Source organism: Fistularia commersonii, chromosome 24 (assembly GCF_037954325.1).
Source record: "Fistularia commersonii isolate RoL2024-O1a breed Wild chromosome 24, RoL_Fcom_v1.0, whole genome shotgun sequence".
Classification (NCBI taxonomy): Eukaryota; Metazoa; Chordata; class Actinopteri; order Syngnathiformes; family Fistulariidae; genus Fistularia; species Fistularia commersonii.
The window spans coordinates 8,849,429-8,862,278 of NC_141307.1; the positions used below are offsets into that span (position 1 = coordinate 8,849,429).

The 12,850-nt window shown below is 47.3% G+C and overlaps 4 non-coding genes across 4 annotated transcripts; all 4 read right to left on the bottom strand.

Annotated features, from left to right (window-relative positions):
• Nucleotides 1-9,060: 9,060 nt before the first annotated feature.
• LOC147220186 (5S ribosomal RNA) lies at nucleotides 9,061-9,179 on the bottom strand. Its single transcript, XR_015108472.1, has one exon. It is a non-coding gene; the product is annotated as a 5S ribosomal RNA (ribosomal RNA).
• Nucleotides 9,180-10,172: 993 nt separating this feature from the next.
• On the bottom strand, nucleotides 10,173-10,363 carry LOC147220187 (U2 spliceosomal RNA). The gene has a single exon (XR_015108111.1). It is a non-coding gene; the product is annotated as a U2 spliceosomal RNA (small nuclear RNA).
• An 808-nt stretch (nucleotides 10,364-11,171) lies between these two features.
• Nucleotides 11,172-11,290, bottom strand: LOC147220188 (5S ribosomal RNA). The gene has a single exon (XR_015108263.1). It is a non-coding gene; the product is annotated as a 5S ribosomal RNA (ribosomal RNA).
• A 1,196-nt stretch (nucleotides 11,291-12,486) lies between these two features.
• LOC147220189 (U1 spliceosomal RNA) lies at nucleotides 12,487-12,650 on the bottom strand. The gene has a single exon (XR_015108142.1). It is a non-coding gene; the product is annotated as a U1 spliceosomal RNA (small nuclear RNA).
• Nucleotides 12,651-12,850: the final 200 nt, after the last annotated feature.

The following is a 12,850-nucleotide window of genomic DNA, read 5'->3' on the forward strand; positions in this document are numbered from 1 at the left end:
CGCCCTAGCAGACGGTCAATTCAACACCATTACGCAGGAGGTCCCCTCGAAAACCGGGTAAAGTCCCTTGCAGCGCGGACAAGGGCAAAGCCTGTAGCCTTTACTGTGGGCTTTACCTTCTCTCCCATTAGGAGTACATTGAGAAACCTCAAAAATAACCGAAGAAAGCTTCTTGGACAATTGCTGTCACCCTCACACCGTCTTAAAACAAGACTGAATTGCTTTCGACTTGGATTTTAGGCTGGGGAAGTACGTCGTTGCTGTGCTGGGGGAGGGAGGGGGTGGTTGTCAAACCCCCCCCCATCCACACACACATGCAATACGCCTCGAAACGCATCGCTCGCACCGACGCGGGGAATCCTTTACCCTACTCCCACGACAACGGCGAGAATCGCGTCCCATCGGCCGCCGTGAGGAAGAAGAGGGGGGCGTTAAGGGGGGAGGGGGCGAGAGAGACAAGGAAGTTCTCTCAGCCTCTCATTTTTTTTTTTTTTTTATTGAAGATAAATAGTACACGCAATTATACAAATGTACACATAAACATGGCAAGGTAGAACTGAATGTCAATGAAACAACCAGGGATGAGGAAGCAAAGGACATAAGGACATTCGTTCTGGATGTAATCAGAAGTTAGTAGTGTTAACGGTTTGTGAGAAATTTATAATGCTAGACAAAAAAAAAAGAAATTAAAAGGAAATAATTGAATAAAGAGATAGACAAATAAGATTAAAACGAAAAAAAAAAAAAAAAAAACTTGCAAGGGGAATATAACATGTCATTAAGTTGGCGGTTCACAAGGAATCTCAGACATCAAACTGTTTTGGTTTTTGGATTTTTCCATAAGTTTTAAGACTTTTTTTTGTATAATTCAAAATCGTTTTTGAAGAAATTAAAATTTGGGGAACATTTTTGCATTCTGTTTTTGTGAATGATGAACTTGGACAGGCCTAAAATAACATTGACACAGAGTTCATCTCTTTTGTTGCTTAAAAGTAGTCCAAATGTTATATCATCTCTTGAGAAGGAAAGTGGTGACGATGGAAAATGATCTTTAACCCATTTTTGAGTTTTAGCCCAAAAGCCCTGTACTTTTTCGCATAAGAAAAATATATGGTCAGTGGTGTCAGTGTCAGGATATCACACCTGATCCCCATTGTAATCGGCGCCAGCTGCAGCAGATGCCGCTAATCAAGATCTCTATAAAGGGCAGTGGCACGCTCTGCCTGGCGCCGGGGGATTGTGGCCCTCACAGACCACTGTGAAGCCCTTGCCACCCCTACCCCTACCCCTACCCCTACCCCTACCCCTACCACGACCGGACCCCACTCCTGCCACGACCGGACCCCACCCCTGCCATTGTGGCCCTCACAGACCACTGTGAAGCCCTGCCACGACTAGGACCCCATCCCTTGCCACGGCCAGACCCCAGGTGTAACGTCTGTCCCGTCCCTCGTTACGACCGGACCAAGTCGGCCAGTGTAACCTCTGTCCCCTCCCTTGTTACGACTGGACCAAGTGTGTTAGGGTGTCTGACACCCGTCCCGTCTGCATACCCGTCCCGGTGAGCCCCTGCGTCCCATCTGCACTAGCGTCCAGTCTGCATCCCGTCCAGTCTGCAACTCGTCCCATCTGCAACCCGTACTGGTGAGGCCCAGCCTCTGCAGTCCCGTCTGCAACCCGTCCCGTCTGCAACCCGTCTTGTCTGCAACCCGTACTGGTGAGACCCAGCCTCTGCAGTCCCGTCTGGACACCCGTCCAGTCCGCAGCCCGGTCTGCAACCAGCCCCGTCTGCAACCCGTCCTGGTGAGACCCTGCATCCCATCCCGTCTGCATCCCGTTCCGCCATTTCAACCCCCATAAAAGCGCTTTCAACCTATCTCTGCCCCGAAGCATGGTTCCCTGCCCGAGTCCGCCCCAGCGGTTCGTGACAGTCAGTGTTATCTTCACAAAATGTACAAATATTATCTTCAAAATTAAAGCGTACCCTCAATAATTCCTTAGATGGGTAGATGTCACTCATAATTTTGAAGTGGGTCCCTTTTACCTTGGGGGGTATGGGTAGAGTCAGATACATAGTTCGCAGCGTGGCAATCGATTCCTTATCAAATTTATTTAAAACATTATTTTTGTTTTGACGTCCAGGGGTGAAACATTTCCTAATAAAGGAGTTGCTGCATTTTCTGTCCAGAATTGAGATTCCCTGGAGTGATAGTTGGGGTAACTGTGGTTATATGGTTTGGTATGCATTATATTTTTGGTCAGGAATACAAATTGTCGAGGTAGTGCGTTTCATAACTTTATGAACTCTAATATGGGAGGGTTAAATCTGTGTTTAGTACAGAATTGTTCATAGTCTAGAAGACTGCCATTGTCATCCATCAAGTCAATTATTGACCATATACCTTTCTTAAACCATTCCTTGTAAAATAGAGATTTGTTGTGATGCAGTACATGTCTATTGTTCCAAATTATTGTACTGTGTGGTGAGGAATTGTGTGTGTGTGTGTATATATATCATTTTCCAGTATAATAAAATTTGTATATGGAACTCTGATATCAACAAGATTCCTGTCAAATTTTCAAAGTCAGAGATGAGCAGAAGACTTAGGCCACCGACTTTGTTGAATAAGTAGTTTGGAATATAATGCCAGAAAGAATGATTGTTTGATCCAGGATTTCAACCAGTTCACCTTCAATGTCCCATCCAGGCAGTCAAAATCTATCACTTTCAGCTCTCCTTCACTTGTTTCTTTCACCAAATATGATTTTTTTTTTTTTTTTTTTTTAGATTGTGTGGTCTGTTCCTCCAGATAAAGTTGACATTTATTTGGTTAATAGATTTTATGAGTTGATTTGGAGCAGCATTGGAATGCAGCCTCAGTGTGGCACTGCCCCGTGTCTCTCCAAGCCTGCCTTCGGGGGGGCATGGAGCAGTGTCTCCCTGAGCTGGTCCCAAGCATAAATGCAGAGGGTTGCGTCAGGAAGGGCATCCGGCGTTAAAGTTTTGCCTAAACCAAACATGTGAGTCAACCAAAACTATACCATACCGGATCGGTCGCGGACCGGGTTAACAACGACCGCCATTGGTACTGATGACCTACAGGGTACTAATGGAAATTGGGCTACTGTGGGTCGAAGAACAAGAAGAAGAGGAGTGCGTGTTCGGAAGCAGAGAGAGAGGAGGAAAGGAAAGAGCCTGGGACTGAGAGTAGGGACTTTGAATATTGGGACTATGACAGGAAAAGGTAGAGAGTTGGTCGACATGATGCAGAGAAGGAGGGTGGATATGCTGTGTGTCCAGGAGACCAGGTGGAAAGGTAGTAAGGCTAGAAGCTTAGGAGCAGGCTTTAAGTTGTACTATTATGGTACTGACAAGAAGAGAAATGGAGTAGGAGTTATCTTGAAGGAGGAGTTTGTAAGGAACGTCCAAGAGGTGAAAATAATGTCAGACAGACTTGTGAGTCTGAAATTGGAAATTGCAGGTGTGATGCTCAATGTTGTTAGTGGCTATGCCCCGCAGGTGGGATGTGAATCTGAAGAGAAGGAGAAGTTCTGGAATGAGTTGGATGAAGTGATGCAGAATATTCCCAGAAATGAGAGAGTGGTAATTGGTGCAGACGTCAACGGACATGTTGGTGAAGGCAATAGAGGGGATGAAGAAGTGATGGGCAGATTAGGTATCTAGGATAGGAATGCAGAGGGACAGATGGTAGTAGATTTTGCAAAAAGGATGGGAATGGCTGTAGTGAACACCTTTTTCCAGAAAAAAAGGAACATAGGGTAACTTATAAGAGCGGAGGTAGGAGCACGCAGCTAGACTACATCTTGTATAGACGAGGTAACGTGAAAGAGATCAGTGACTGCAAAGCAGTTGTAGGTGAGAGTGTTGCCAGACAGCATAGGATGGTGGTTTGTAGGATGACTCCTAGTGTCAAGGAAGATGAAGAGAACAAAGGCAGAGTGGAGGACAAAGTGGTGGGAGCTGAAAAGGGACGAGTGTTGCATGGTTTTCAGGGAGGAGTTGAGAAAGGTTCTGGGTAGTCACGGTGAGCTTCCAGATGATTGGGCAACTACAGCTAGTGTTATCAGGGAGACAGATAGGAGAGTACTTGGTGTGTCATCTGGAAGAAAAGTAGATAAGGAGACTTGGTGGTGGAATGAGGAAGTGCGGGAGTATACACAAAGAAAACGGTTAGCGAAGAAGAAGTGGGATACTGAGAGGACTGAAGAGAACAAACAAGAGTTCAGGGAGATGCGGCGAAAGGTAAAGATAGAGGTAGCAAAGGCAAAACAAAGGGCGTACGATGACTTGTATGCTCGGTTGGACAGTAAGGAGGGTGAGAATGATCTATACAGGTTGGCGAAACAGAGAGATAAATATGGAAAGGATGTACAACAGGTACGGGTGATTAAGGACAGAGAGGGAAATGTATTGACAGATGCTAGAAGAGTGATGGGAAGATGGAAAGAGTACTTTGAAGAGCTGATGAATGGGGAAAATGAAAGAGAGGCAAGGGTAGAAGAGGGAACTATTGTAGGCCCCAAAGTAGCACAAATTACTAAAAGTGAAGTGAGGAAGGCGTTGAAGAGGATGAAGGGTGGAAAAGTTGTTGGTCCTGATGATACACCCGTGGAGGTGTGGAAGGGTCTAGGAGAGGCAGCGGTAGATTTTCTGACTAGATTATTCAACTGGATCTTAGAGGGTGAGAAGATGCCTGAAGAATGGAGACAAAGTGTGATGGTGCTGAAGTGGTCCTGAGAACCAAATACTACAAAGGTGTCCTCCTTGTGAAGCTGAAACTTGGGAGTTTTTTCTTCTATGCAAGTAATCATTGAGTGGATAAGTCTGTGATGGTTGAACATCGCTGCTGAAGCAAAGGACGCAAGGTGTGTGCGATGAGTAGACCGGATCTGTCCGTATGACACAGCAGAATGTAGCATTAGAAGGACTCGGGCTCCTCCAGGATTTGAACCCGGGACCTCTCGCACCCAAAGCGAGAATCACACCCCTAGACCAACGAGCCACAAAAGCTTGCTCAGTTAAGTCACGACCAATCAAATTTGATTATTCGTATAGCACCAAATGCCAACACAGCGTTTCCATGATGCTGTACAAATATAGAGCAGGACTGAACCACACTCTTTGGAAAGACTTACAGAATACCCACATTCCCCCATAAACAAGCACTTGGAGACGCTTTGAGGAAACACTGCCCTTTACCAGCTCGAAACTGATATGGGATTTCTGAGCCTTGGGGTTTTTCTGATGACCACCTGCTTTTATTCTAATATGGCACTAATGGCAGGCAGCCACTTGCTGGGAGTACAATGCAAGGTGTGAAATGTAGCTGAGGCCTTGGTCTTCACATTCTACAGTCATGGCCAAAAGTTTTGAGATTGCCACTTTCACAATGTCTGTTCCTTCATGGTTTTTAGGTGTTTGCCAGATGGTTCTATTGTTGTGTCATTCTCCAAACTTTTGGCCATGACTGTACAGACCTGGTCGTCACATCACAATTGATGAACAGCTTTGCCCATCAGAAACGTTGTCCTTTGATTCAATATATTGCTACAAAACCAGATAAGTTTGGCATCAAGTTCTGGGTGGCTTGTGATTTGACATTAAATATATCTGCAATGTATTTCCATATGTTGGCAAAGAACCTGGTCGTCCCAAAGAGGAGAGACTGTCCGAGAGTGTGGTAATGAAGTTGATGAGACCATTTCTGGACCACGGCAGAACCGTCACAACGGACTCTTTTTTCACCTCAATTTCACTTGCAAAAAGTTGCTCACCGGGAAAACTACCCGTCTTGGGCCACTCAATAAGATTTGCAGAGATATTCCCCCTTCGGCTCAGGAGATGAAATGCAATGAGTTCAGCACTCAGGTGTTTTCAACGACTGACACCACCCTGACAGTGTATGCAGCCAGCTGGAAGAAGACTGTCTACGTAATGAGCAGTATACACGGTGTGGTTCAGACTGAGGACAGCCACAAAAGAAAGCCAAGCACCATCACCCAGTAACACTCCACAAAATCCGGTGTCGTTGCCTTGGATCAGATGGTGCGCGAGTACAGCCTGCGGGCAGGAACACGAAAATGGCCAGTCACCGTGTTCCATAACATGGTCGACATGGCAACCCTGAACACCCATGTGCTGTATCAAGCCTGCACAAGAAGTGGTTATCCAGCATCAAGCAATGCAGAATATTTCCAAAAAAAAAACAAGCACATTCAAGCTTTCAAGAGAAAGATCAGAGTCAGAAGCAATGAAGTTACAATTACCCTTGATTAGGTGAAATCCATGTAAAACTGATTCGCACTTCTTTCTCCCCCCTCCTCCCAGAGCTGCTCCTCTGATAAACTGCATTCAACTCCCAGCAGGAGGGCTGCCACATTATTAGCGTACTGGACAGACCACATTCCATGGCAGGGGGATCAAATGACCCCTCTGTAGTCTCCAAAGGTTAGGGATCAAATGATCCCTCCTTAGTCCCTCTAGTTCAAACCTGCGTCTGGATTGAAGTAAATGTGACCTATATTCTGAAGAACCATGTAATATTAGACATATTTTAATACCAGACACCAGTTTTAAAGAATTCCCTTGTTACTTAAAACTTATTCAAAAAGCTTCAACTTGATAAGATAAAAATATAACCCGATGGCTTTATCCCTTAAACATGCAGCGAGATTTCAGTAAATGTGACATATATAGTGTATATTCACATCCTATCTAAGTACCGGACACTAACTCTAAAGAATTACAAAGTTATATACAACTTTTGCCAAAAACCTTCAACTCGGTGGGATAAATACTCTGTGTCCATTGGGCTTTATCGTCTAAACCTGCGGCTGGAGATTAGTAAATGTGACATATATTATGTAGGATCACGTCCTATTCAACATATTTCTGCAAAGGTCACAATTTTAAAAAATTCCCCTTTTTATTTAAAAGTTGTTCCAAAAAGCTTCAACTTGGTGGGATAAAAAAAAAAAAATGACCAAAGGGCTTTATCTTTTTAACTTGCGGCTGGATTTCAGTAAATGTGACATATATAATATAAATTCACGTCCAGTTCAGTAATATTTCAGCAACAGACACCAGCTTTAAAGAATTACAGTTATTTACAGCTTTTACCCAAAAACCTTCAACTTGGTGAGGTAAACACTTTATGTCCAGCTGGCTTTATCTTTTGAATATGCTTCTATATTTGAGTAAATGTTCCATATATTATGTAGAACTACATATATTCAGCATAATTCAGCACCAGACACCGGTTTCAAAGACTTCGAGTTCTTTACAACTTGTGCCAAAAACCTTCAACTTGGTGAGATAAACACTAGTTGACCATGTTGCTTTATATTTTAATCCCCTTGGTTGGAATACAGTAAATTTGACAACTATCCTGTAGATTCAAATTCTAGTCAGCATATTTCAGCACCAAAAACCGGTTTTAAAGAATTCCTAAGAAATTTACAACTTTTGTCAAAAACCATCAAATTGATGAGAAAAACAATTTTGACCAAATGGCTTTATCCTTTAATGCTGCAGCTGGATTTAAGTAAATATGAATTATATTGTGTAGAATCATGTCCTATTACGCATATTTCAGCAACAGACACCAGCTTGAAAGACTTCCAAAATCATTTTCAACTTGTGCCAAAAACATTAGACTTGGTGAGATAAACACTTCCTGACCAAATGACTTTATTATTTTAAATTGTGGCTGGATTTCAATAAATATGAAGTATATATTGTGGAGAATCACATTAAATTCAGCATGTTTCAACACCAAACACCAGCTTTAAAGAATTCCAAAGTAATTTACAACTTGTCAACTATTTACAACTTTACAACTATTAACACCAACGCCATCTTCAAAAAGGGTCAGAGCCGCCTGTTCTTCCTCAGGAGGCTCAGATCTTTCAATGTCTGCAGGACCATGCTGCAGATGTTCTACCACTCGGTGGTGTCCGGCGTCATCTTCTACGCTGTTGTGTGCTGGGGCAGCAGGCTCAAGACAGCTGACGCTAACAGACTCAACAAGCTCATCAGGAGAGCTGGATCTGTCCTGGGCGTGGAGCAGGAGTCTGTGGTGCAGGTGTCAGAGAGGAGGATGCTGAAGAAGCTCCTCAGCATCATGGACAACATCCATCAAGCCCTGCATGCCACACTGACGTCCTGTCAGAGCTCTTTCAGCCGTAGACTGATACCACCGAGGAGCTCCACTGAACGCCACAGGAGGTCGTTCCTCCTGAGGCGATCAGACTTTTTAACTCCTCTCCATTCAGCCGCCGGCAACCATAACAACCTATCTTTAACTTAAAAACAAACAAAAATGTGCAATATCTCATTTCTGTGCAATATTCAGAAACTGTGCAATATTTCATCATATTTCATCTCATCTCGTAACAGCTACACTACAATGTTCCCTTCTATCATACTATTGTGCACTCCTTACCTCAGTTGTTACTAAGACACTTATAGTTTTATCACTGCTTACTAAGACACTTTATAGTTTCACTGAGACACTTTATAGTTTATAGTTTATTTTTATTTCTAATTCTGCCTTTCTTTTATGATTTGTTACTGTTATATTTTCTGTAACTCTGGCACTGCAATTTCCTTCGGGATTAATAAAGTTGTTCTTATTCTTATTCTTATTCTTAAGAAAAGAAGCAAGGAAGGCAACGAAGAGGATGAGGAGTTCAAAGGCAGTGGGTCCTGATGACATGCCGTACATGTGGAGGCATGGAAGTGTCTAGGAGAGCCAGCGGTACGGAGGTCAGCGACTGGATGATTCAAAAGAAAAAGAAATACAGCACACATGGAAAAATACTGTACAGGGATGAAAAGAAAGGCGACGAGCGACAGACAGAGACGGCGAGACAACGGAAACTGACCCTTAAGGTAAGGCGAGGAACTATGACTGAGCGCTTCACTGTGACTCCGGTGGGACAGACACAAGGGAATGAGCGCGGGTGTCCGTGTGTGAAATGTTGGCGCTCTTGAGAGACAGCACCCCCTGCTGGGGACAGAGAGGACGAACATGAAAAAGCTTACGGCACCTGGTATTCCCAGGCGGTCTCCCATCCAAGTACTAACCAGGCCCGACCCTGGTTGGCTTCCGAGATCAGACGAGATCGGGCGTGTTCAGGGTGGTATGGCCGTAAACGAGGGAGACCCGCGCGGAAGGGCATTTTATAAGCAGCCGTCCTCTGTCTTTTCCACCTCCAGTCATTTCCACATCTGTCAGGAGCTCCTTCTCTTTAGTCTCCATGATTACAGCCAGTGGCGCCCGAGGCTACTCGAACCGAAAATCATCAGACACTCCTTAGGCTACAGCCTAAGGTAAAAAGGGAGCTAGCAAAGGCCATAGCATAAAAGTTCAAGGTGGAAGCGGGACTCCGTCGGGGATAGGCCCTGAGCCCCTTCTTGGTCGCAATGGTGACGGACGGGCTGACGGATGAGGGTAGACATGAATCTCCACGGACCGTGACCTTTGCGGATGCCGTTGTGATCTGTAGTGAGAGCAGAAAACAGGTGGAGGTCAATCTAGAGAAGTGGGGGTATGCACCGCGTACTCAATTGGGGGTGGGAACCCACGCGGACTCTTCACAAATACTGCAGGATCCGGGAGCTCACACACCATCCATCTCGCACACACACACACACACCGCCCTGCGTGAATCTCTCACACACACACACTCCGTCAAAAAAACGTCAACTCTGAGTTCTGACGGGCCGGGACGCCGAAAACGACACGGACGCTTCAATTTTCACGAAGAAGTCAGAGGACAACCGGAACACGTTCCGTCCGTCCTCCTGATGCCGCGAGGGGTTTCTGCCGCTCTACGGCCGGGAGAACTTCCCCCTGAGCCCAGTCTGACACAGTCTATCGGGGGCAATCCATCCGTTTCAAATGCGATCCATTTAGGCTCAGTTCTGGTCCATAGTGGGATTTTATCGGGCTGCACGGGGCGAATGGTAGGGACAGGGTTTCAGGCAGACACGCTCGTGTGTCGCTATCTACCGCTCCCTACCGGCAGAAACAACGGGGACGGTGTCGCTGGTCACGCAGGGCACAGACAAGATCTGGATCCCGTGTGTGTTGGTTACGTATGACGTTGTTGGCGGCCACGGCAACCTTGACATCGGACACAAAAGCGGGGGGTGCACCGTTCCCGGAGATACTGCAATACCGGGTCGATGCGCGGAGTGGACGGAGCAAGCCCCTACTCCATCTCCCTGTTCCAAAAATCAATTTAATATTTGGTCCCCGGATAGGGGACGTATCAGATATTAAACTGATAAGAACAGATACTACACTTGATCTTAGCCAAAAGGCCGAGAAGCGATAGCCCCGCGCCCTCGCTCGACGCCAGCGCATCCCCCGCACCGTCAGCTTCACTCACGACTTCATTCACAAATCAACCCCCGCCCCGTCTCCGCCGCTCGGCCCGGAGCGACGGCGCATCGCCCCCATCGCCCCCATCGCCCCCATCGCCCCCATCGCCCCGGAGACGGAGGTCCCGGTGGAGGCCGACGTTCCTGCTTTACAAGAAACAACATGGCCGATGCATCTTCCGCATCTGCCCGGTCACGTGGCGCATCAAAGTAAACCCAGGACTTCAACAAGCAGACTCCTCGGAACCTGATGAATGAATGGGGAAAAATGAAAGAGAGCCAGGGGTAGAAGCGGTGACTACTGGCGACCGCAAAGGAGCAGAGACCAGCGTAAAAAGAAGCGAGGGGGGCATCGAAGAGGATGAGGAGTTCAAAGGCAGTGGGTCCCGATGACGTAGCGTACAGGTGGAGGCATGGAAGTGTCTAGGAGAGCCAGCGGTACGGAGGTCAGCGGCTGGATTATTCAACAGCGAGAGACACGAACGAGAGAAAAAGAAATACAGCGCACATGGAGAAACACTGTACAGGGATGAGAAGAAAGGCGGCGAGCGACGGACGGAGGCAGGCGGCGAGACAACGGAAAGTGACCCGAAAGGTAAGGCGGGGAACTGTGACTGAGCGAGCGCGTGTGGCGCCGGGCTTCGCGGTGACTCCGGTGGGACAGACACAAGGGGATGAGCGGCGTGTGTCCGTGTGTGAAATGTTGGCGCTCTTGAGAGACAGCACCCCCTGCTGGGGACAGAGAGGACGACCATGAAAAAGCTTACGGCACCTGGTATTCCCAGGCGGTCTCCCATCCAAGTACTAACCAGGCCCGACCCTGCTTAGCTTCCGAGATCAGACGAGATCGGGCGTGTTCAGGGTGGTATGGCCGTAAACGAGGGAGGCCCGCGCGGAAGGGCTCTTTATAAGCAGCCGTCCTCTGTCTTTTCCACCTCCAGTCATCTCCACATCTGTCAGGAGCTCCTTCTCTTTAGTCGCCATGATTACAGCCAGTGGCGCCCAAGGCTACTCGAACCGAACATCATCAGACACTCTTTACCTTCGGCTGCAGCCTAAGGTAAAGGGGGAGCCGCCAAAGGCCATACCAGGACTGGTATGCACGGCGGGACACTTCATGACAAGAGAAAGAGAAAAATAAATAAAATACACATGGAAAAAAAGGACGAGTACCACAGATGCAGTATTTGCGCCCAGAATGCTCATAGACAAGTACAGAGGGGGCCGGCGGGAGCCGCATTGCCTTTTTGTACACCTAGAAAAGGCCTACGACAGGTTGCCAAGAGAGGAGCTCTGCTATCCTATGAGGAAGTCTGGAGCGGCAGAGAAGTGTGTTACACTGGTGCAGGACATGTATGCTAGCTGGGAGACAGTGGTGCGTGCGGTGTGCTGTAAGACGGTACCAGAGAAGTTCAAGGTGGAAGCGGGACTCCGTCGGGGATAGGCCCTGAGCCCCTTCTTGTTCGCAATGGTGACGCACGGGCGGGCTGACCGATGAGGGTAGACATGAATCTCCACGGACCGTGACCTTCGCAGATGCCGTTGTGATCTGTAGTGAGAGCAGAAAACAGGTGGAGGTCGAGATAAGATAAGATAAGATAAGATAAGATAAGATAAGATAAGAACAACTTTATTAATCCCGAAGGAAACTGTTGTGCCAGAGTTCCAGAAAATATAACAGTAATAAATAATAAAAGGCAGAATTAGAAATCCAAATAAACTATAAACTGTAAAGTGTCTCGGTGAAACTATAGAGAGGTGGGGGTATGCTCTGGAAAGGAGAGGAACGAAAGTTAGTCGCAGCAAGACAGCATACATGTGTGGGGATGAGAGGAACTCGGGTGGAACGGTGAGGCTACAGGGAGTGGAGATCAAGAAGCAGGAGCATTTCAGGGACTTGGACACTCTGGATTGTTTTCTGGCCCGATCGTAAATCCACGCTTTCGCGGTGCACCTGCCATGTGCAACGACAACTCCCTGGTTGGGTCACAGCCCGGCCGGGGAGGGTGGGCGCGCGCGACCATAAACAGTGAACCCGGCCTCCAGCGACACAGACTTGCTCTTGAACAGCACGACAGGGGAGAGCGCGGACGCAGTCCCCCACTACCAGAAATTATGCAGTCGAGATTCCCACATTTGGGGAATTCGCAGGGGTCAGCACAGCCGCAGTGCAATGGCTGAGCCTCGCCCTAGGTGAACCACCTTCTTGATCATGGTATCTCCCCTGCCAGGTAAGTATGAGTCGCACGCGTCCCGCGCACGGACCGCTTTCACACGCACGCCGTTCTCAGTCGGGGGGGAACCCACGCGGACTCTTCCGGGAGCTCACACGCGATCCCTCTCGCGCGCGCACACACACACACGTACACGCGCACACGCGCACACACGCACACACACACACACACACTCCGTCAAAAAAACCGTCAACTCTGAGTTCTG